We start from the raw sequence: 22,665 nt of genomic DNA on the forward strand, positions 1-22,665 counted from the left end.
AAATTTAGGAAAAAGGCATTAGAGCCCATGAAACTGAATGGTGTAAAAAAGGATTGACATTTGCTTGGCGAGTATGCCAAGCTTCAATAGATGATCAACACTTTCTTCTGTTTATTGAATAAGGGAAATACTCCATATTGAGCAAAATGCCTTCGTAAACTGTTTAGGTGTGGCTAATTAGCTTGGACGTTAAGATGCAGCTTCCCATATCCTTCCAAACAGCATTTTTCTTGCCAGTGTGTAAATGGGACTCCAGTCTCTCAGAAGGGGATTCAAGAATAGAAGTGCAGAAAGAAAGGAAACTCAAACTGGAAAAGAAGCTCTGTAAAAAAAAAAAAAAAAAAGAAAAAAAATCAATAATTTTGCTACTGGGAAATTGCTACCATCCTTATCCAGGAAGAGGTGGAAAGGTCAGAATAACTTGTGTGATAAATGAATTTATAAAGTAGCCGGTATCAGGAGACTAATTTAATTGGCTGTTTTAAGTATGATAATATACCACACTTCCTACAAATTTTTTCCTTTATTAAAATCTTCAAATTAAGCTGAGTATAATCAAGGCTCACCATGTCCACCTTAATGGGACAAGCAGCACCAATTGCTTCTGGGGCATAAAAGCACTCATTATTAATTATTATTACCAATACCTATCCCAAAATGTATTTTTTAAATGAGGTATTTTTTCTTCATCACATTTTAGACAATTTCAAGTCACAAAAGACAAAGGAAATATTTTTGTTCTACCATCTCCCTCTCCCCCAACCCCTGCCCTGGATACTTGGAACCTCACTAAATACCCAGTGTTGTCGCTCCCAAATTACAAATTAAATGGAGCATTAAATTAAGGACATTTGACTGTATAAATTTATAAACACCTTAGATGTGCATTCTCAAGTTTAAAACTCAGTTTCTTTCATTGCTACTAGTTGTATGTTATCAATGTAGTTCATATTCCACTGGCTGTCACTTTCTCCATTAAGAGAAAAATAAGATATTTGGAAGACAATGTCAATTTTAAACATAATTTTATACAAGTTCCCTACCGCTTTTGTAAGAATAACTGTTAGAAGAAACAGCAGTGGATTAGCAAGACAGTTGAAAATACTATAGAACAATGTAATCCAGACACCATGTGCCTCCTAGAATATATATTTTTTTAATTTTATTTATTTTTGGCTGCGTTGGGTCTTTGTTGCTGCTCACGGGCTTTCTCTAGTTGTGGCAAGCAGGGTTCACTCTTCGTTGCGGTGCGCGGGCTTCTCATTCATGGTGGTTTCTCTTGTTGCGGGGTGCAGGCTCTAGGCATGTGGGCTTCAGTAGTTGTGGCACGCGGGCTCAGTAGTTGTGGCTCGCGGGCTCTAGAGCACAGGCTCAGTAGTTGTGGTGCACAGGCTTAGTTGCTCTGAGGCATATGGAATCTTCCTGGACCAGGGCTCAAACCCGTGTCCCCTGCATTGGCAGGCGGGTTCTTAGCCACTGTGTCACCAGGGAAGTCCCTGCCTCCTAGAATATTAAGAGAAGGAATAAAGCCAGTGCAAGAACTGTGTTGGTGCACTCAGTAAATGGTCCTGAGTTTAGAACCTGCAAATCTAACTCTATACATAAGGGAAACAGTGAGAAAGAGAGGAAAAGATCCAGTGCAGTATTAGATCTTGTTTTCTGGTGATCGTTGATAGAGCTGATAGTAGATGTTATACAAAACAACCACCAAAAAAATTAAAAGTTCAACTATGGTTAGGAAAGTCTGTATTAAACAGGGTGAAACAGGTATTTTTTTTTCCCTCTCCTTCTCCCTCTCTCTCTCTGTTTTCTAACTTGAATAATCCCCCATGCCTCTAATAAGCTAAGGTACACCGAAATCTTCAAAAGGGTAACAATAATAATAGACTTCTTCTTGTGCAAGAAAAAGCTAAGTTTACATATTAAAACAGGTAGCCTGCTGAATACTTTCCTGAATTTTCCAAGTTCTCTATAGTGAACATGTATTAAATTTTTCATCAGGGAAAAACGAAAAGCTCTCTCCTTTCCTAACCCTTATATTCAGTCCAACTGTAAGTCCTGTCAGTTCTGCTTCTGAAGTATATCCTAAATCCAACCTCTTACCATCTCCTAAGACCACAACCATAGTCGAAGCCCCCATCTTCCTTTTCCTGGATTAATGCAACACCCCCAGTAAGTGGTCACTGCCACCACTCTTGCCAACCTTCAGTCCTTCTGAGTCCTCCACAGAGCAGCCAGCTAGAGGAATCTTCCTGAAGCATAAAATTGGATTATAGAGTTTCCCTACTTGAAACCCTCCAAAGGCTTTTCTGTGAACCAGAATAAAATTCAAATTGCTGTCCTTGGTCCTCAAAGCCCTTCCTGACCTGGCACCTGTCTGTCCTCTTGCTCTCACAGGCCACCCCGCTCCCTGACTCCTGTGCTCTGGTCACTGTCTCCACAAAAGCCAAGCTCATTTCACTCTTGGGACCTTTGTTCTTGCCGTGCCTTTTGCTAAGAATGTGTTTGTCTGGGATCCTCACCTGACTTCCTCGTTTTCATCTTTCAGATCTCAATTCACACATCACCTTCCCAGAGAGCTTTTCCCTGACCCCCCCCCCCATTTAGCTAGAGCAGCCCCCCACCCATTTAACCCTCATTAACACTTATTGCAGCCTGAAGTGATTATATTTATCTCTCTTCATACTTATCATGTCCTTCTTTACTAGAATATAATCTCCTTGAGAACAAGGACCTTTACCCAGCTACACGTCCAGAATGGTTAGAATGAGGCATAGCACATAGTACGTGCTCAATACATCTTTGAAAGAGAAAATTCAGAGAAAAGCACATTTATTGTACCTCATATGACACAGTGCTAAATATCTGATTCTCTGCATAGACTTGTGAGCTGTATGTTATCCTCATTTTTCCAGAAAGAGAAACTAAGATTTAGAGAAGTTAAGCAATTTGTCCAATGTCTCTCAGCGAGCTCCTGTATGTAACCAATCATAACTGGGAGAAGATACCTAATTCAAAAATTTTATTTCATAACCCCCAAAACCTCAGCAGTGTAAACTCCCCAACCCCGAATAACTACTACCATAACAAAACCTACAGTTTCTCTCTTTCTTGTTATTGCAAAATATATTGATATTTCATTTATCAGGCACTTGACTGTTCTAAATAAGTGAATTTTTCAGATAATGTAAGCTTACCTGTTACATGTCAAAACTTCATTTATTTACATTGTGTTTGGTAAGATATTTCTGTATATTTCTCAGTCTTCTGAAACAGAGTATATTCAGCAAAAATTTTTATTTTCTGAATAACACATGGTAATTTTTAGAAACATCAGTTACTGTTCTGAGCAAAAAGAATTTTCTATTCATTATAACAGGAGTGGCTACATAATCTGTAGGGCCCAGTACAAAATAAAAATGCAGAGCCTCTTGTTCAAGACTTGATAAGAATTTTAAGATGATGACAACAGAGCATTAAACCAGGCACAGGGCCCTGTATGACTGCACAGACCGCATGCTATGAAGCTGACCTTGCATCATATAGTGTGTTATACATAATAGGAATTCATAAGCATTTACTGAATAATGAATAATATCTTTAAGCCTCAGTGAGCAGGGCTCATTTCTCTAAATGAATTCAGATGTGTGAAAATAATAATAACATTGAGTTATGTATTAAGCACTGTTTTAATTGTTCTACATGCATTATCCTATCTGATTCTCTAAAACCCTTATGAGATTCATTTAGGATTTTACGGCTGCATGTAACAAACTCAGCTGAAGTGGCTTAACCAAACATGGATTCTATTTTCATATATTTGATAAGGGTCTAGTATCCAGAATATATAAATGTATAAAGAACTTTAGCAATTTTTATCCGTCAGAGTTCTTCAGAGAAACAGAACCAATAGGATGTATATGTATACCGTGTGAGCGTGTTTGCATATTATATATGTGTATACACATATATATACATATATAAATATATAATATTTATTTATAAATATATAATATATATAAGCATATATACATATATATTATATATGTAGTTATACACACACACACACATGCATATGAAGAGATTATTTTAAGGAATTGGCTCACAATGTTATGGGATCTGGCCTAAAGGCTGGACACTCAGGCAAGATTTCTAGTCTTGAGGCAGAATTCTTTCTTCTTCAGGAAACCTCAGATTTTGCTCTTAAGGCTGATAGAATTAAGGCCCACCCACATTATCAAGGGTAATCTCTTTTACTTAAAGTCAACTATAAATGGCAATCACATGTACAAAATACCTTCATATCAACACATAGACTAGTCTTTGACTAAACAGTTGGGTACCATAGCCTAGCCAAGTTGACACATAAAATTCACCATCACACAACTCAAGAACAAAACAACAGACTATGCAATTTTTTTTTTACATCTTTATTGGCGTATAATTGCTTTACAATGGTGTGTTAGTTTCTGCTTTATCACAAAGTGAATCAGTTATACATATACATATGTTCCCATATCTCTTGGACAAACTTCTTGAATACATATTTCTTCAAAGAAGGTATACAAATGTCCAATAAGAACATGAAAAGATGCTCAATATTGTCAGTTATCCAGGAATGCAAAAAAACACGAATGAGGTGACTGACCTTATGACACTTCATATCTATGAGGGTGGCCATAATAATATTTTGAAATAGAAAACAGCAAGTATTGGAGAGGATGTGGATAAACTGGAACTCTCATACAATGCTGTTGGGAATGCAAAATGGTGCAGCTGCTATGAAAAACAGTTTGGCAATTTCTCAATAAGTTATACATAAAATCACCATATAACCTAGCAACTCTGCTTCTAGGCACATACATAAAAGAATTGAAAACAGGTGTTCAAATAAAACTCTGTACACAAGTGTTCACAGCAGCTCTATTCACAATAGCAGATAGGTGGAAAAGACCCAAACGTCCATCAAAAGATGAATATATATACATATATATATATATATACATATACACTACCAAATGTAAAATAGATAGCTAGTGGGAAGCAGCCACAGAGCACAGGGAGATCAGCTCGGTGCTTTGTGACCACCTAGAGGGGTGGGATAGGGAGGGTGGGAGGGAGACACAAGAGGGAGGCGATATGGGGATATATGTATATGTATAGCTGATTCACTTTGTTATACAGCAGAAACTTAACACACCATTGTAAAGCAATTATACTCCAATAAAGATGTTTAAAAAAAGCAAAGAAAAGATGAATGTATAAACAAATGTGATATATCCATAAAATGGAATATTATTCAGCTATAAAAGATATACTAACTGGGCTTCCCTGGTGGCGCAGTGGTTGAGAGTCCGCCTGCCGGGTTCGTGCCCCGATCCGGGAAGATCCCACATGCCGCGGAGCGGCTGGGATCGTGAGCCATGGCCGCTGAGCCTGCGCGTCCGGAACCTGTGCTCCGCAACGGGAGAGGCCACAACAGTGAGAGGCCCGCGTACCAACAAAAAAAAAAAAAAAAAAAAAAAGATATACTAATATATGGTACAACATGGGTAAACCTTGAAAACATTATGCTATGTGAAATAAACCAGATACAAAAAAGGTCACATATTGTATGATTCCATTTATATGAAATATCCAGAATAAACAGATTCATAGAGACAAAGGTAGTAGTTGTCTAGAGCTGAAAGGATGCTGGTATGAGGAGTGACTCTAGTGAGTTTGGGGTTTCTTTTTGGGGTGATGAAAATGCTGTGAAATCACATAGTGATGGTTGCACAACAGTATATATATACACTCAAAACCACTGAATTGTACATCTAAAAGATTGAATTTCATAATATGTGACTTACTTTTCAGAAAAGCTGCTATAAAAAAGAATCAAGGGCCTAAACATCGTGCATGTCCTTTTAACAAGTTTGGGAGTTTAGGGGCTGGGGCCTTGTTTCTGCTCAATTTCTGGGCATTACACATAGGTCAGTTGATTGATGTAACTGCATAAGGGGGCTCCAGGTAAAGGAGCTATTTCAGAATAAAATTGGGAAATTCAGACAGAAGGCACAGAGGAAGAGAACAGTTCCTTTTGCTGGAGTCCTTGTCTCTGCTCCTCTGATTTCTGTAATGCCCTCAGAACTGCCTCTTGACCTTTCCAGGTCCTAGAATTCAGTATGAGAAGCTCTGGTCAAAGCCATTTGGTAGAGCCAAGATAATGTGTATCAGTGCCTCATATTTAACCTGAAGGACTCTAACAGGTCATCTGAAAGTATTATTAAGGGACTAGAGTTGACATTCTGGTCAGAGACCTAGCGATGGAGAAAGACATGTTGAAGAAATCAAATTGCCTAGATATGTTAAACTTATTTGTAGATAAATATCTCGGTCCTATACTTTAAAATAAAACAACCTGCAAAGTCATTCACAAGCTTCAAGAAGAACTTAAATGAGCTGAAGCCCACTGATATTGCTAGAGACTCATAGCATCTGAAGAAAGAGAAGAGCTTAAAAAAGTGACTTATTCCAGGGAAAAGCTCAGAGAAGGTCAACGCTTGTAATGAGCATAAGCCTCTATGCCAAAACGAAGCTCAAGGGGAGAGACCTGCGTCATCAAGAAGAGAGGTGTTGCCTGGAACCATCTTCTTTAGGAGGCTTACTTCTACTGTCCCAGAAAAAGAGAGTTGCTTCTGATACAGGACAATTTGAAATGATGTAGTATAAAATAGTAACGTCTTTGTGCACAAAATGGAAAGAATGCAAATTCTGAAACTGCTTCTAAATTTATCAAGAATCTCAATTTCAAAGCTGGTATGTTAGGGATTTTTATAAATTGGGTTTTGCTATCGCTATTGTCACCAGCAAAGCCCACTGGGGTCCTGGGAAAAATAAGATGGAATCTAGATGATACAATATAAGGTCTAACCACTTCTTTTGTGCTTAGTCTAGTTTCAGTTGCCTGTAGCAGGGCCCTGCAGAGGCCTTGCACCTAAGACATGGGATTGGAGTTCCCAGTGCAGAGATGCTGGCACTGAGATATGGTGTGCCTTTCGCAACACACCTGCCCCAACGGGCAAGGACTCTGCCCCTCCCTCCGCAGATGAACCCTATAAACTGGTCCCGCCAACCGCCCGTCTCAGAGAGTGTGTACTCCAGAGCGGGAGCTCCCACCTCTCCATTCTTTGATCAAAGAATAAAACTTTCCTTCGCTTCTGAACCAAACTCGGTCTCCTTCTATCAGCACGAACAACACCAGGCAGAAGGACTCTTGTTGGGGACCCACTCTGGAAGGTCGGTAACACAATCATGGTGCCACTTTTAGCTGATAACTAGGAATACCTGTCCTTTTTTGTTCATGATTAGGCTGGAATTAAAGCTTTGAATTACACAAGGTCTTTAGAACTTCCTCCTTTATGAAATGCTACTGCCCTGTACCTTGAAGAAGAGACTGGTCATGGGAATTCCTCATTCCTTGGATCTCAACAGAATAATGAATGAGGGAGTTCCACAGAGACCCTTTAATCAAATGCAATCAGGACAGGGAGTTGGTTGGTTAATGGAAGATGTTAAAGAGATGAATCATAAAAATATCATGGATATACACATCAAATTTGTATTTTAAATTAAAATAACTGCATTCTTTTGCCAAGCTTTTGATATAAAGGCTTTTTCTTTGAATGTTGGTCAGTTGGTTGGAGTTCTACCTTATCTTTCATGCATAAACTGCACCCATAGTATATCCAGTACTATTTCCAGTTATAATTTCTTTAAAAGGAAGCAAAAACTTAAAGACACCTGTTGGACAAACTGAATGCAAAGTCCATCTAAATTTTTATAATTGCTTTTCCACTTTAACCAGTGCCCAGCAACTTACCTTTATTGAATGTTTTCAAAATAGTCAACCAAGTTTTCATAGAAACAACTTTTCTTTTTGCATTCATATTTCATATATTTATATATTTTATTTATTATTAATAACGACACATTTAACTGGCATGAAACAGGCTGAGGAACAAATAACCTGAATCTTAGTAAGTATAGAATTCAGCTGATGGTAGCAGAGTGCATGGGGGTGCTAGAGAGTGGCCTTCTGACTGTGAGTGCTCAGGTGCTGAGGGTATGAGTCAGGCTATTTCCCTGCAGTATTGGTCACACTCTCCGCAACGTATCTCAGAACCGACTGCAGCTGCTCTACACCACCAACTCTGCATTGCCCAGCGCCTCCCTTTTCTTTACTGCTGCAAGTTCCTTTGCAAGCTCAGGCCCCGCCTTCCTCAAACGGTTTAGCTACTAGTGGTGGCCAGTTCAGACCTGCTATGCTCAGTGCCTCCTTGGGTCCAAGGCCCACTGGATGTATGAAAGCATGTGCCCACAGACTGGTCGTCATCACAGTGTTGTGGTGTGACTGTTCATGTACATGCCCAGAGGTTATTTTATAATCTGTGGCTGGCTTGGCAACATAGTTCTATAACCTAGAGGAAACTGTTTCTGACATCTGAATTTTAGGTCCAGATGATGTGGCTAGCCCAGAGCAGTTCTTGCCACCATGTAAAGTAATTTGGTTGGAGTCTTAGGATGAAATGGTAGGGGGCATAAAATGCAGTGAAAGCCCCTTTTTGGTGCTCCCTCAGCCTAGTTGTCCAGCCTAGCTGGACAGCTGACCATCACCCGCCTAATGCATTTCCCTTGGTGGAACGAGGGAAGACAGATGCATATTCATTGAATCATGACAAACTTGATACCATCTCATATCTTCGTTGACACCTGTATCATTTAAATATGAAAGGGCAAAGTCAATTTGCAGAGTGTTATGTGACACAGTGGATGGTCCCAACCATCCATTAACCCATGCTTGGAGCCCCCAATTCCACAGAATACTAGCTTCCCTTCCCTTCTTTTTCTAATCACCTTGCTGGTCAGCTATCCTGGATTTTTTTTTTTTTTTTTTTTTTTTTGCGTGTCGGGAAAGGGGGCAGGGGAGTGGGCAGATACAGTTATGAAAGGTTTAATGTGAACATTAAGGGAAAAGGAATTCAAGAGGACCAGAAAATTCTTGAGAACCACCAATATTAAGAATGGAATCAGGTTTCAAAATGATGTGTATATAATAGAAAAAAAAGTTAGAAATAAATAGCAATTACACATTTCAGAAGAGGAATAACAGACTCAGAGAATGTATAGGAAATATAGTTAAACCAATAAGCCAAGGGCTGCTAGGCTGGAGGTAACCAGGTCAGTGGGTCCTGAGGGCCCCAGGCTATGCTTGCAACAGAAGGAGAACAGCTTCCAGGTCACAGGACAGTGTTTGTTCCAGGTCCTCTTTCCACGTTTTCTCTTTGCTATCTTTATCAAACCCTTTTCCGATTACAGCATGATTTCATTTACATTGATTTTGCACTCATACATGCCTCTCTTGTTACCAGAGAATGTTCCTCCCAATTGCTTAAGTATTTGTCCATCTTAACAGCAAAGTTTCTTCCTCTGGATTTTTGTAATACTAACAAACTACAAACTCCCTAGCCCCAGTGCTCCTGGCAGTAACCCAGTGAAGGTTCTACCTTTGTCACTGTGTGAAATCCCTCCAAGAATGTCTCCTTACATGATGCTTCTCTCCTAGCCCACCTCTACCTGGACTAGATTACTCGGGCCTCATCACCCCACAGACCTCTGTTATGTGTTCGAACAAAGTCATCTCCATTCTCTATTCTGGTCTTACGCATCTGCAAATTCTCCATTAATTGTATAACCCACATAACAGCTGTCAGCTCCTCCCTCACTAGCTTCCAGGAGTCTGGTCTGCACACCTTGTGATATGTGTGGTTTTGCTGGTAACTTATGGAGAAGGGTCACCTCACCCAATGACAGCATCTCAACAGAGACACCCAAGCCTCAAGCGGCTCTTCCTGCTGGCAGCTGCCACAAAGCCCCTTCCCTTCAGGCCGTTTCCAGCTCTGTCTCCCAGTTATGCAGAGCAGCTTTCTTCTCCAGGCTCTGAGGCTTCTTTCCACTCTGCAGAGGGATCATCAAAGTACCTTCTCAACAAAGCCTGGTCTCTTCCAACATGGAAATTAAACTGAAAACTTTCTTCATTCAGTTCTTCAGATCAGCTCATACCTAAGATTCCCACTGGTTGGCCAACTTCTGTTTTGCCCACAGTGTCCAGCTCTTTAACTGGTTCCTTCACATGAGCTTCTGTTGCTCCTTCTGCTGCAGCAACTCCTTTCTGGACTTTGGATTTGGGGCAGCTGTCTGTCTCTACTTTTATAGGTCTACCTCAACCTTAATCTGAACTGTCACATACTTAATACATTTTGCGATAAGATTTGTCAGCAGTAAGAACTGTCACTAAAACAAGACAGCAAAGCCACTCTCTAGGGTGTCGTTTTTGGTAACAAAAGAAACTAGGGATTTCATTTAGTTTGCAATAACTAGCCTTTCCCCTCTACCATCACCAGGTTATCGCTAATGCTGTACACAATCTGTCTCCTGGGGTGGTCTGATGGTACAGTTCTGGATGGCATCCTGGTTACCTTGCTAAATTCTTTACTTACCTCAGAGTCAGTACCAAATCCTTGACCATTATACATCCTCTTGGGGAACCCATAATATGACAGTTCTTAACTTTAGGCTGATGAAAATCTCTCAGAGAGTCTGTTTGTAAGGCAGGTTTCCAGGCTTCCATAAACCAGGAATCTGCCTCTTTGTCATGTACACCTAAGTGATTCTGAAGCCAGTATTTGAGGAGCATAGTCTTTCCCAAAGTGGCCATTCATATTGTGGTGGCCCAAGACATTGTAAGAGTTACATGTTTATTTACATTTAAAAAACCCATATAATAGCAAAAATATTATTTCATATATATTACTTAGGATGCTAAATTAAAATAGTGACTGAATTGAAAGGATTATTAAGTAAATCAGAGTGGAGGTAGAACTCGTATGGCAAAAATTGTGAAAGTGGCAGGTACATGGTGAAGTTCGAGGAACAGTGAGTCGATGACTAGGTCTGCTTCTATGAATATCTGACATGATTATTTTTTAAGTTCCAGAATATTTATTTTATATGTAGCTTTTTTAAAAAATTATAAAATGATACATTTTCACCATAGAAAAAATTTAAATTTCATAATAATAAGAAGATAAAATTTACTGAGAAACCATCATTGAGAGATAAGCACTGACGTCTTGCATACTGCCTTCCTATCTTCTCTCTCGGTGTTCCTCATGCTTGCTTTTTCTCCCTCAGTTTCTCTCTCTCCTTTAATCATCATATTTTTAAAATTGGGAGCATCCTGCGTATACATATTTGCCACCGTTTTTAATTTTTAAAAACACTTTACCATGCCATTAAGGGGTCTACAAAAAGATTATTGTAATGGTTTAATAACATTTCAGCAAAGAACAGTAGTTAAGAGCACGTGGGCCAGTTTGCCTGGTTTCAAACCCTGGTTCTGCCTTGCGTAGTTTAACTGCCCTGTGCTTTCATTTTCCCATAAGTAATATGGGAATAGTGGCACTTAACTCAGAGAATTGGAGTAAATGATTTAGAATACTTAGAACTCTGCCTGCCTGGTCCATAACAAGAACTTCAAAAGTTCAGACGTTATTATCCCATGTGTATTATCATATTTAAAGCCCCTTTTATTTTCTGATGTTTTATGTTCTTTAGAATGTTTGTGATTCCTATAGCACCTGATCCTAGGGTCAGAAAATCCATGTAGGTGAAGCAACAGTATGTATGTTCCCTAATTCCCATGGCTAGTCTGCTTTAGCTCTTTGGTTTTCACATTTCTCCTAATACTTTTGTTGTTGTTGTTGTTGTTGTTCAAAATGTCTTCCCATTCCAGGCTACTAACATCTGGCTCAAACAAATATGACCTTTTCTACTACCACCAAAGGAAGTTCTTAGTTTGAAGAAGAGAATTATTACACACAAACTTGGCCAGTCTTTAAAACAGTCACTCTCACTTATTCTGCTGAAGAGTTGAATGTCTTAATCAACCCTATTGGTGGAAAGTCACCCTTAACCTCTCTGTTACACCTTCCTGCCTGTGTATATATTCTCATCTTGTTGTTTGGATTGTACCTTAGAGTTTCCCTTTCTTATACTTGGATCTTGCTGACAGGACTGTTTTGTGACATGCGCGTAGAAAATGCCCACACCTTTCTTAAAGAGACCAAAGTTTCCACAGTGCTGTTATCTTGCTACAGTCAGAGAGTTACACCTTGTGATTCTGTTGTGCTTGAGTTGCAGGGACGACCCTATCGCTTTCGCTCACTGGAATCTCCTTCGGGAAACTTCAGTGGAGCAAGCTCTTCCTCCACTTGGGCCTCCATTTGGACCTGTTTGGTCAGAAAACTTCTGCTGAACTTTTGAGTTTTAACTGGATTAGTAGAGACTTGTGTCATATGATTGCCATCTACCTTATTTTCTCTGGTAATTCTCATGTCAGCTTTTTGGCCTGTTTATTTTTCCTAACAGTCTCAGTTATGTGTACTTCAAGTTAAAGTATTGCATAGGGCATCTTGGTGACTAGGTTAATAATCTATGCAGTTAGTGGGAATTCTAGCAAGCACCCCTGAGGCCCTGTCAGAAGGTTTGCTCTTTGCTATGTCTTCTTCCACTATCAAGTTTCACTAAGATCTGCATATAATCTACTTCAAAATATTGGAGATGCTTTTGCTTTACTGTGCAAGAGGAAATCCTTGGTTCTGTATGCTCTGCTATAAGTGGTGGCTATGGGAGAGAATGCATGTAACAGAGCAAACCTATAAATGGGTGACAGAGGACAATTGTACAATTTGCACTGGATGATCCAACATTGCACTAATCTGTGTAATAGCAAATTAGGAAGGGCAGTACCTAGAGCTGTAGAGATATATTTATTTTTCTCAGCTTTTGCTTTGAAAAATTACAAGCCTACAGAAAGTTTCCAAGTATAATGAACATCAATATAACCTTTATGGAGATTCCCCAATTATTTTGTCACATTTGCTTTCCATCTCTCTCATTATATGCTTTTATACATCATACATAAACACAACAATTATTATTATTATTGTTTTTCTGACACTTTACCCCTAAGAATAAAGACATTCTCTTACATAACCATAAAACTGGAAATTTAACATTGATTTGATAACATTATGTATTATACAGGCCATATTCAAATTTCCCCAATTGTCCCTTTAGTCTCTTTTAACCTAAATCATTTCCCAGCCTTTCTCTCTTTCGCCACATCGATTTACATATTTTGTTGTTGATGATACTGTTTTGTTTTCCAGAATGTTTCTCAATTTAGATGGGTCTGACTGCCTTCTCATAATTAGATTCAGGCTAAACTGGGACTTGGGGAGTCAGAGCAGGAATACTACACAGATGACTTTGTGTGCAACAAATTAGAGACCTCATGATGCCAGCTTGTACCTCATTGGTGATGCTATGTATAGTCTCTTGCTGAAGGTAGTATTAACCAGATTTCTCCATTGTTAAAGCTGTATTTTCCCTTTGTAGTAAATGAGAATCTATGAGGCAAGATTGTTTGAACATCCCATTCCCCAGTGTTCTTTCACCCAATTGTTTTAGCATCCACTGACGATTTTTGACTAAATAATTGTAATTACTGTGGTGATTGTAAAATGGTAATTTATTATTTCTATTATTTCTTCTACATTTACTAATTGGCTTTTTTTTTTTTCTAGAGAAGAGCTTTCCCTTCTTCCCCTCTTTTTTAAATTTATTTCCTACGTGTATGGATTCATAGATATGTTTAAAATTTAATGTGTTTAATTAATTCCTGTCATTGTTCATTCTGATGCTCGGATTATTCCAAATTTGGCCAGTGGGAACCCCTTCAAGTTGGTCAATATGCTTTTGAAGAAGACTCTACTCAAAGTCCGGATTTTGGACAATTGCATTTAAACTGGAAGAAGATGACGGGGGAGGGTAAAGCTCATCAGCTCAGTGATTAACACTCTACATGCGTTGTTTCACTAATTCTTAGAAAAGCCTATAAAATAATCACTATCTATATTTTAAGGAGTTTAAAAATTCTGTAATTAATATAAAATCCCTGATATATAGAAATTACAGCACAGATGCACATTCAGGGTAGAACACTTAAGAATACCAACAACATATAAACGGAAGCTCACAATAGGGCCAGAGCCAACATTTCCTTTCCCCACACCTAAGAAAAATACCTTTGCTTTAGGTATGTGTATGTCTGTGTGTGTTTAACCATTTCTTTAGTAATATTTATCTAGAATCACATAGCTATTCTGAGTAGTTAACAAAAACTAACTGCTTAACTAACTGTATACAGTAGAAACTCTCAACCACTTCCACTTAACTAACTTGCCAGATTCACAGATGTTCTCCATTCCTTCTGTGGACTAAATTTTCTGATATGCACAACAGGCTGAGCACATGAGGGCAGTAACTACTCTCCATTATATCCAAGGACTTCTGCTCCCACTTCTACTGCGGTTTACTAACCAAGAATTCATTGTATTTGTTCCCAAGCCTGTTTGGGTTAATTAGAATTGTGATTGTAGTATTTTATTTAATTAAATTAAGCATATTTTAATTAAATATTATGAAAATTGACAAACTAGGATAGCAAAAAAGAGAGTAGTTGTTATTCTGAAAATTAAGTTGACTGCATTGGAAAGTCTTAATAACCCCAAACCACTAAAAAAATTATTGTTGCAATAGGGGTGAGCAAAACAATGTTTAAAAGACTGTAATAGGAATCATAAAAGTCCCTTCAGGTTCTAGATTCAGACTGCCTCAGAAATGTCTGCTTTACTTTAAATAAACTGAAACTAGAAATAGATGCATTGTAGTTGTGATTTATGTAAGAAAGTCTTTAAAACACAGATCTGCACTCAGGGGGAAAAAAGACCTTGACTCTACATCAAAATATTGCCAAAGCATGTTTTGTTATTTTTTAGGAGTTGGGACTTTAACCAAATTTTTTGATTAATTGACACAATACTGCTTTTGGTCTTGTCAAATAAGAGTTTGTACTGTAAAGTTCTCATCCTACAAGGGTTTCAGCCATTCTTAATTAAGGTTTCTGTGTCTTTAAAAAATCTCGATTAAAGAACCATTTTTAGGTACTGTTAAAAGTCTGTATGTGGAATACAAACCCAACTAACCACTGCAGCCTATCTTCTGGTGCCCAGAATGGACAAACAGGGCAAACAGCCCCCTGGCAAGATGATGTTTAAACAGGCTTTATAGGTGCTGAACATAACCCAGAGGAAAACACTCTGGAACTTTATATTCTACTACATATCATGTTATATGGTGCACATTATTTTTTTTTAAGTGAGTTTTTTTTTTAATTTATTTATTTTTGGCTGCGTTGGGTCTTCTTTGCTGCACACGGGCTTTCTCTAGTTGCAGTGGGTGGGGCTACTCTTCGTTGTGGTGTGCAGGCTCCTCATTGTGGTGGCTTCTCTTGTTGCAGAGCACAGGCTCTAGGCCTGTGGGCTTCAGTAGTTGTGGCATGCGGGCTCAGTAGTTGTGGCTCATGGGCTCTAGAGCGCAGGCTCAGTATTTGTGGCGCACGGGCTTAGTTGCTCCGCGGCATGTGGGATCTTCCCGGACCAGGGCTCGAACCCATGTCCCCTGCATTGGCAGGCAGATTCTTAACCACTGCACCACCAGGGGAGCCCTATATGATGCACATTATTAACAGGTTAAAGTTTCTTTTGAATTTCTGTATTTCTGGAATGGCTGTCACTTCTTTTGTATCTTGCTAAATACCTAACATTATCTTTGCTTCTCCTAAATTAGAATGTAAAAAACTTATCTGAGAAATTATTATATAATAGAACAGCATTGCAAAGGCAAAGATTCCATAGCCTATCTACTGGGTGCACCAACCTTAGCCTTAGCCCTTTCCTATTCTGAGTTCAAGCTTTTATTTTGCTTCTGGCTAAGACTGCTATTTTACCACCAATCTAGAACAGGGCAAAACTGCTGCTGTTCATCTAGTAGGTGAATTTAAAATATATCTTTTAAAATATTTTAATTTTTATTTAATTAATTTATTTTATATTAATTTATTTTAAATTTACACTGAAAAAATATTTGTGGATGACGCTGTTTTTTTCCCTCACTTCTGAAAATGTTCAGAAGCTCAAACGACACTTAAATAGCCAGGTCACAGTCCGCATTCAGCAGCTAGATTATCCCTGGGGGAGTGGGAGGAACTTACCCAAATACCTCCTACCATGCTCTGCCCTCTAAGTAAATCTGTAGTACAGAACCAATCTGTCCCCCAGGGCTGGAGAACCAGCCTCACCCTTTCAGCAGGCGAATGTGACTGAGTACAGAAGCATGGGCACCAGAGCATAAACAGAGTGGTGTCATGTCACATCATGTCACATCCAGCGACTTCGATGGAGCCCCACTGCTGACTGAATCGAGTCCAGACTGCAGGCTGACATCGAAGTCCAGAGACCCCATGACTGCCACCCACCTTCCAGCTTTAGGCTGGCTGCTCCCACATACATACATCATGCTCCAGCAAAACAGGAAACTCTTGTCTCAAATAAGGTCTGTCTTCCCCTGAATTGTTTTCCCCACTCTGCTCAAACCAACCTCATCTCTGCCTATTGAAATCCTATCCATCCATTAAGGTTCTAGGTCAAATGTCGCTTTTCCTTGAAGCCTTCCTTGATTTCTCTAACCCGTGGTCTTCTCTCTCTCCTTTGAACCCTTAGGGCACTGAACATATTGTGTCATCTACTATAATTTTTTACTTTACCTCCTATGGTCTTTGGGAGGAAGCACTAGATTTTACTCAGTTTGCATTTCCTGCAGTACGTTGCCCAGTCAGCACCTTGAACACAGGAGGTGTTCAACCTCTAAATAAATGTTTGATAGCTTTTAGTTGAATTGTGTAAGTTCTTGACTCCATAACCAAGTAGTGCAATGCTGGTAGAGTTTAGGAAATATTTTTAAGAGGTAAAGGTACATAGATTTGGAATGAAAATATTCTACTATAAACCATGAAATTCTCTGAGCTGAAAAATAACACTTAAAATTCAGATAGAAGAGTTGACATCCAGAGATGCTCTTTACGTACGCTATAAATAGATACGTTTATTCCAATTTTTTATTTATTGAACACTAGAAAATATATTACTTCCCTTCTTTTTTCTTGACACTTTTCAATTCTTGTCTTCAATATTTTTGACTCATACTATTAATTTATTATTAAAATATCAATAGTCTTAAAAAAAAGACTTGACTGTTTTTGTTTTGTTTTGTTTTGTTTGGCGTTGAGTGGTCAAATACACAATCCTAAAGATTGATACTTCAAATAAATATAGGGAACTACTCCTTATATATAAGACATTTCTATAATTTATTATTGATGCATTCTATAGTGATATATCTATTTCCTCCTTGCTTTTCTGCCACAGAGTTGGGTGGCAGGCAGCTGAACAAGCACTAAAGAACTTCCCCTATTAACTTTATTCTGCTGTTCAGGATGACTTGTGACATTGACAGCATTATGGATCACTCAGCATCCTCCCGCCAGCCCCTTGATTTTTTCTAATACTTCATTCTCTAGGGGCTGAGGGGCATTTCAAGGTGGGTTCAGTGCATTAAATATGTGTGTGGTCTGACTACAGTTCCAGGATGGTATACACTAATGATATCACTCCAGATTCTGACTTCATTTTTAACTCCGTGTGTGCAATGCACTCAGCTAGACCATGATCAGCCAGACACATTCCCAATTTTACTCATCTTGTTTGTTTGCTGAAGGGTTTCTACATGTGCCATCCAATCAGTGTCTCTCTTAGGTTTGGGGGAGAGTTCCCTTAAATGTGGTCATCAAGTACAGATTTTGAGCATCTGAAAATGAAATGAATAGCTTAAAACTACAAAAGAAACAAAGAACTATTCTCTTGGCTTTGGCATGATAACTGAGCTTCACCGCTTAAATGCAAAATTGCTGGTCTTGAGTGATAGAAGGAAACAGTTTAGTTACTTCTGTCTAAAATTCAGGCCCCATAATGATCTATAAAAGAAGATCCTGTCAAACTCAAATACTTTTAGACAAATGAGTAGAAGTTCTGAATGATATGTAAGAAATGATCAGTATTTATTTGGCTCAGTGTCTCCTTCATACAAATATGGGAATGTAAATCTTAAATCCCTCTCTTTTGTCATTTTAGGGTTTTCAGAACTCTCATATAATACAGAGGGCTTTGCACTATTCCTTCTGCCTAAAATTCTCTTCCTACAGATAGCCACATGGCTTGCTCTCTCTTCCTTCAGGTCTTTGCTCAAATGTTCCCTTCCTTCTCAGTGGGATTTACAATATATAGGGTGAAGTGTTCACCCAATTGCAAAGAATGTATCTATCTTCCTTTCCTGCTTTATTTTCTCCACAGCTCTTTTTACCACCTCAGTGATTATATGCATATATTTGTTTATAGACTGTTTCCCTCCTTAAAGCTGCATGGGGGCAAGAATTTTTGATTATTTAGCTCAATGCTATATCTTCAGCCCCTAGAAGATGCTTGGAAGATGGTAAGTACTCAATAAATATTTGCAAGGTGAAAATGAGTGTATTTAGTCTTTTCCTCCTTTGCTTGTTTTTCCAGTCATCTTTACAAAACATAAATCTGATCATGTTACTCCCGTGCTTATAAACTTTCAGTAGCTCCCCATTACGTACAGAATACAATTCAAATGCCTTAGCTTGGCAAACAGAATCCCAACCCACCTCTCCAATCTCTCCTCTTAGCACTCAACCACTTAACAGTGTCCAAACCCGCCCTACTCCTCACATCTCTATGCTTTTGTGCACATTGTTCTTTTCACTTATAGTGTCCTTCCCATCTTTCTACCTGGGCAACTCCCGATCATTCATCAGGACCCATATGAAATTGGGGCTCCTCTGGGAAGCTTTCTTTGTCCATCCTAGGCAGAATCAGCCTGTCCCTTATCTGGGCTCCTACTCTTATTACAGTACCAATGACATGTGGTTATAGTTATTTATGCATTTATATTCTTCTACCAAATTGTGATATAGCCTTTGTCTTTCTTAGTCCTGATGATTAATTAGATGATGTATGTAAAACTTGGCACAGTAGTTAGAACACAGTTGGTACATAATCTCCTTTCCTTCCTTTCTTCCTGACAAACTTCCTTTCTTTTCTCAAAACTGGGTCTGCTCAAGTTATGACATATAAACTCTTCAAAGACTGGAAACATTTTATAACAATCTTTGAATCTTAGTAAGTTCTATAGAGACTCACACTTTGCAAGATTTTTTTAATGGAATGATGGATGGATGGGTAGATGGGTAGATGGATGGACCACCAGAGGATAAAGTTTCAGGTCCTTTCCCAACACCCCCCCTTTTTTTTGTTGCAATACTACTTTTGTGCATAACTGCTTAATTACCATTCTTTCTTGTATGTACAATTATCCCCCCCATGTGCCCAGTTAAATGATTCCATAGATTTGGGGGACACAAATGGTTAGTCACAGACACAAGTGATTAACGTTGGACACCCAAAGTTCATGTGTAAAAAAGAAAAAAATAAAAGGTTCATCAGAGGCTAGGCTGAAAACCTGGACAAAAAAGTTAAAGACACTGTGTACAAAGCAGCAGCTTACAATTCTTCAACTTCTAAATGTATTATTCAGTCTCCAGGGAATAAACAATGAGCAAAAAAAGTTAGAGTTGAATCCATTGGAAATTGTTTCTTACTTGATTCAGAAAAAGAATTAAAAAGACTTGACATAGAATAGAGTGATTTTATCAAGGCAGAGGACACTGTGAAAGAAGGGTCATAGAATGTAGCTGAATACACAGGGACAGCAATAAATCATGTTAGCAATCAACACACCCAGTGTTCTATGCCCACCAACAGTGGCCTGGGTCTGAAAGAAAAGTGTAAATCCCTCATTCAGCATAAGTTTTTGCAATCCTATGCTGTAAAAATCATTTCTTTCCAAGCCCTTCCACGGATCAGAATATGACCTGATAAATAGCCCCATTCTATTTTCATTATTAAATACATGGGGTGGGAAAAGCAATAGCATTCACAGCAGAGGATCGGGTGACAACAGCCTTCTGTACAGTGGCTTCCACATGTGAGACTTGTAGCCCCATCGTCCCTGCACTTCCTTTACTCTGGGAATCTCATCTATCTCTACTTGACTCACCCAAGCCGGCTCCTGGATGACTCCTACTCCAATACCTTGAACACTGAACTCACTCTCTCTAACCACAGAGTTCTCTCCTCTTCTCCCATTCCTTCCCTCCTGCTGAATCCAACTACTTCAGAACCTCTAAGACTTCACCTTGGAAAGACAATAAGATGTTTGTGGCAAAGAATGCCAGTTTTCCTCCAGTATTCCTCCTTTGTCCTCAGAATAATAGAAGCCCATGTTTTATCAGGCCATATAGCTGCTCACATTAAAGGCTACATTTCTTTGCTTTCCTTGCAACAGTGTGGGCTTATGACTTAAGTTCTGGTTTGTTAGATGGGACATGGAAGTGACATGTGCAATCTCTAGATTGTTTCCTTAAGAAGAAAGAGTGTTGGGCTTCCCTGGTGGCGCAGTGGTTGAGAGTCCGCCTGCCGATGCGGGGGATGCGTGTTCATGCCCCGGTCCGGGGGGATCCCACATGCCGCGGAGCAGCTGGGCCCGTGAGCCATGGCCGCTGAGCCTGTGCGTCCGGAGCCTGTGCTCCACAACGGGAGAGGCCACAGCAGTGAGAGGCCCGCGTACCGCAAAAAAAAAGAAAAAAGAAAAGAAAGAGTGTGCCATTTTGCTAACTAGAATGTGGACATAGTGGCACGTTGTTCTGAACCATGTGATTGAGGGCAAAGCAACAAAATAAAGAGACCTTGGGCCTCTGATAATTTCTCAAAGCAGAGATGCCCACTAGCTCAGTCTGTAATATAAGAGAGATTATAACTTTTGTTGTGTTTAAGCCACTGTTATTTTGGATTTCTATCACAGCAGCCAAACCTATAGCATAACTTGTATAGTCTTTCACAAAGTGACTTGCCCACCAAACATGTTTTTCCATCATTGTTTTACAACTTCTTCCCTAACCATCAATGGTTCTCAACTTTGGTTGGGTATTATAACACCTGGGACTTCTTAAAAAATCTTGATGCCCAGGGCTTACTGAAGACCAATGATATAATAATTTCTGGGAGAGACTCAAGTATTAAAATTTTTTGAGGTTTCCCAGGTGATTCTAAATGTATAATCAAGGTTTAGAAGATGGTTTAGATGATCTGCTGGTGTCTTGAGAAGTGACAGAGTTCATTCCTAGCTTGAAGTTGGAAGAAGGAAAAGAAATATTAGAAAGTAGATAAAAAAGAATGGTAACTCCTTATATCTCTTGCTTCAGAACCTGATACAACTATCCATTTTCTTGCTTGAATTTTGAAAACTCTCAGAGTGGCCATATTTGCATATAACTAGGAAGTACATTCTAAACAATGTTATGATGACTTTTTTATTTTCAAATCTTGATTATTTTCATGACTCTGACTTCTTTCATGACAATATAAGGTTGAACCACACAATTAACATCTTGCAGAAAACCACACAGATCAAAAACAGGGTCCACCAGGGAGGACCAGTAACCAAGCATCCCATTGTCAAGGGAAAGTTCATCCTAAGGAGTGACTTTAGGCACTTGGGAGAATTCAATGTTTAAAACACACAGACCACCTCCCAATAAGACAATAGGTTCCCAGGCCTGAGAGATTTGTAAACTGGGAAAGAAAGAAAGAAACTGAAAGAAAGAAAATGGGGGAGGGGGCAATATTGAGAAAGATGGGGAGGGGAGGGGAGGGAAGGAGAGAGACAGACAGACAGACTGGCAGAGAGGTAGATGGTTATAGCTCTTGAGTGGCCATTAAGGTTCAATTCCCTTGCCACATATCTCTCCCTCCATCACTCAGCTCCTGTAAATGACTTTTCTGATTTACAGGGCAGGGGAGGGGCTATTCATTTCCTGTGTATTATTCCATTACTTACTAATATCTGAAACCAGACTGAAAGATGGAGTAAGCTGAATGGGAGGAGGGCAGAGAGAAGTCGTAATTGTACAAATTTATTATTTCGGATGGTCTTTTTTTGCCAGTGGGTTCATTTCATCTGATATCTGGTATGACAAAAATGCTATTACAATTTATTAAGATTGTAAGGGAGGAAAAAGCAAGCTTTTTTAAGTGTCAAAAGAAATAAACCCTAAGACTGATCACTTTTTAAAATTTAGTAGGGGGCTTCCCTGGTGGCACAGTGGTTGGGGGTCCGCCTGCCGATGCAGGGGACATGGGTTCGTGCCCCGGCCCGGGAGGATCCCACATGCCACGGAGGGGCTGGGCCCGCGGGCCATGGCCGCTGGGCCTGCGCGTCCAGAGCCTGTGCTCCGAGGCGGGAGAGGCCACAGCAGTGAGAGGCCTGCGTACCGCAAAAAATATATAAAATAATAAAAATAAAATTTAGTAGGGATCCAAAGTCTGAACTAATACACATTGTCATCCCCTTTCTAGGCTGTCCTCAGATAATGTTCCTTCTGAAACTAATGTTCCTTCTCAGAGGATATTCAGTGGAATCATAAGGTGGTGTGTCTCTGGCTAGATACAGTGGGAGTTGAAGAGA

General features: G+C 39.3%; 1 long non-coding RNA gene across 1 annotated transcript in view; it reads left to right on the plus strand.

Annotated features, from left to right (window-relative positions):
* LOC117197362 (uncharacterized) overlaps positions 1-264 on the plus strand; it is a 47,598-nt gene extending 47,334 nt beyond the window's left edge. The window contains exon 4 of the long non-coding RNA XR_004477940.2: positions 223-264. This is a non-coding gene — a long non-coding RNA (uncharacterized LOC117197362). The remainder of the gene's footprint in view (positions 1-222) is intronic.
* Positions 265-22,665: the final 22,401 nt, after the last annotated feature.

This window comes from Orcinus orca, chromosome 3 (genome assembly GCF_937001465.1).
Source record: "Orcinus orca chromosome 3, mOrcOrc1.1, whole genome shotgun sequence".
NCBI lineage: Eukaryota > Metazoa > Chordata > Mammalia > Artiodactyla > Delphinidae > Orcinus > Orcinus orca.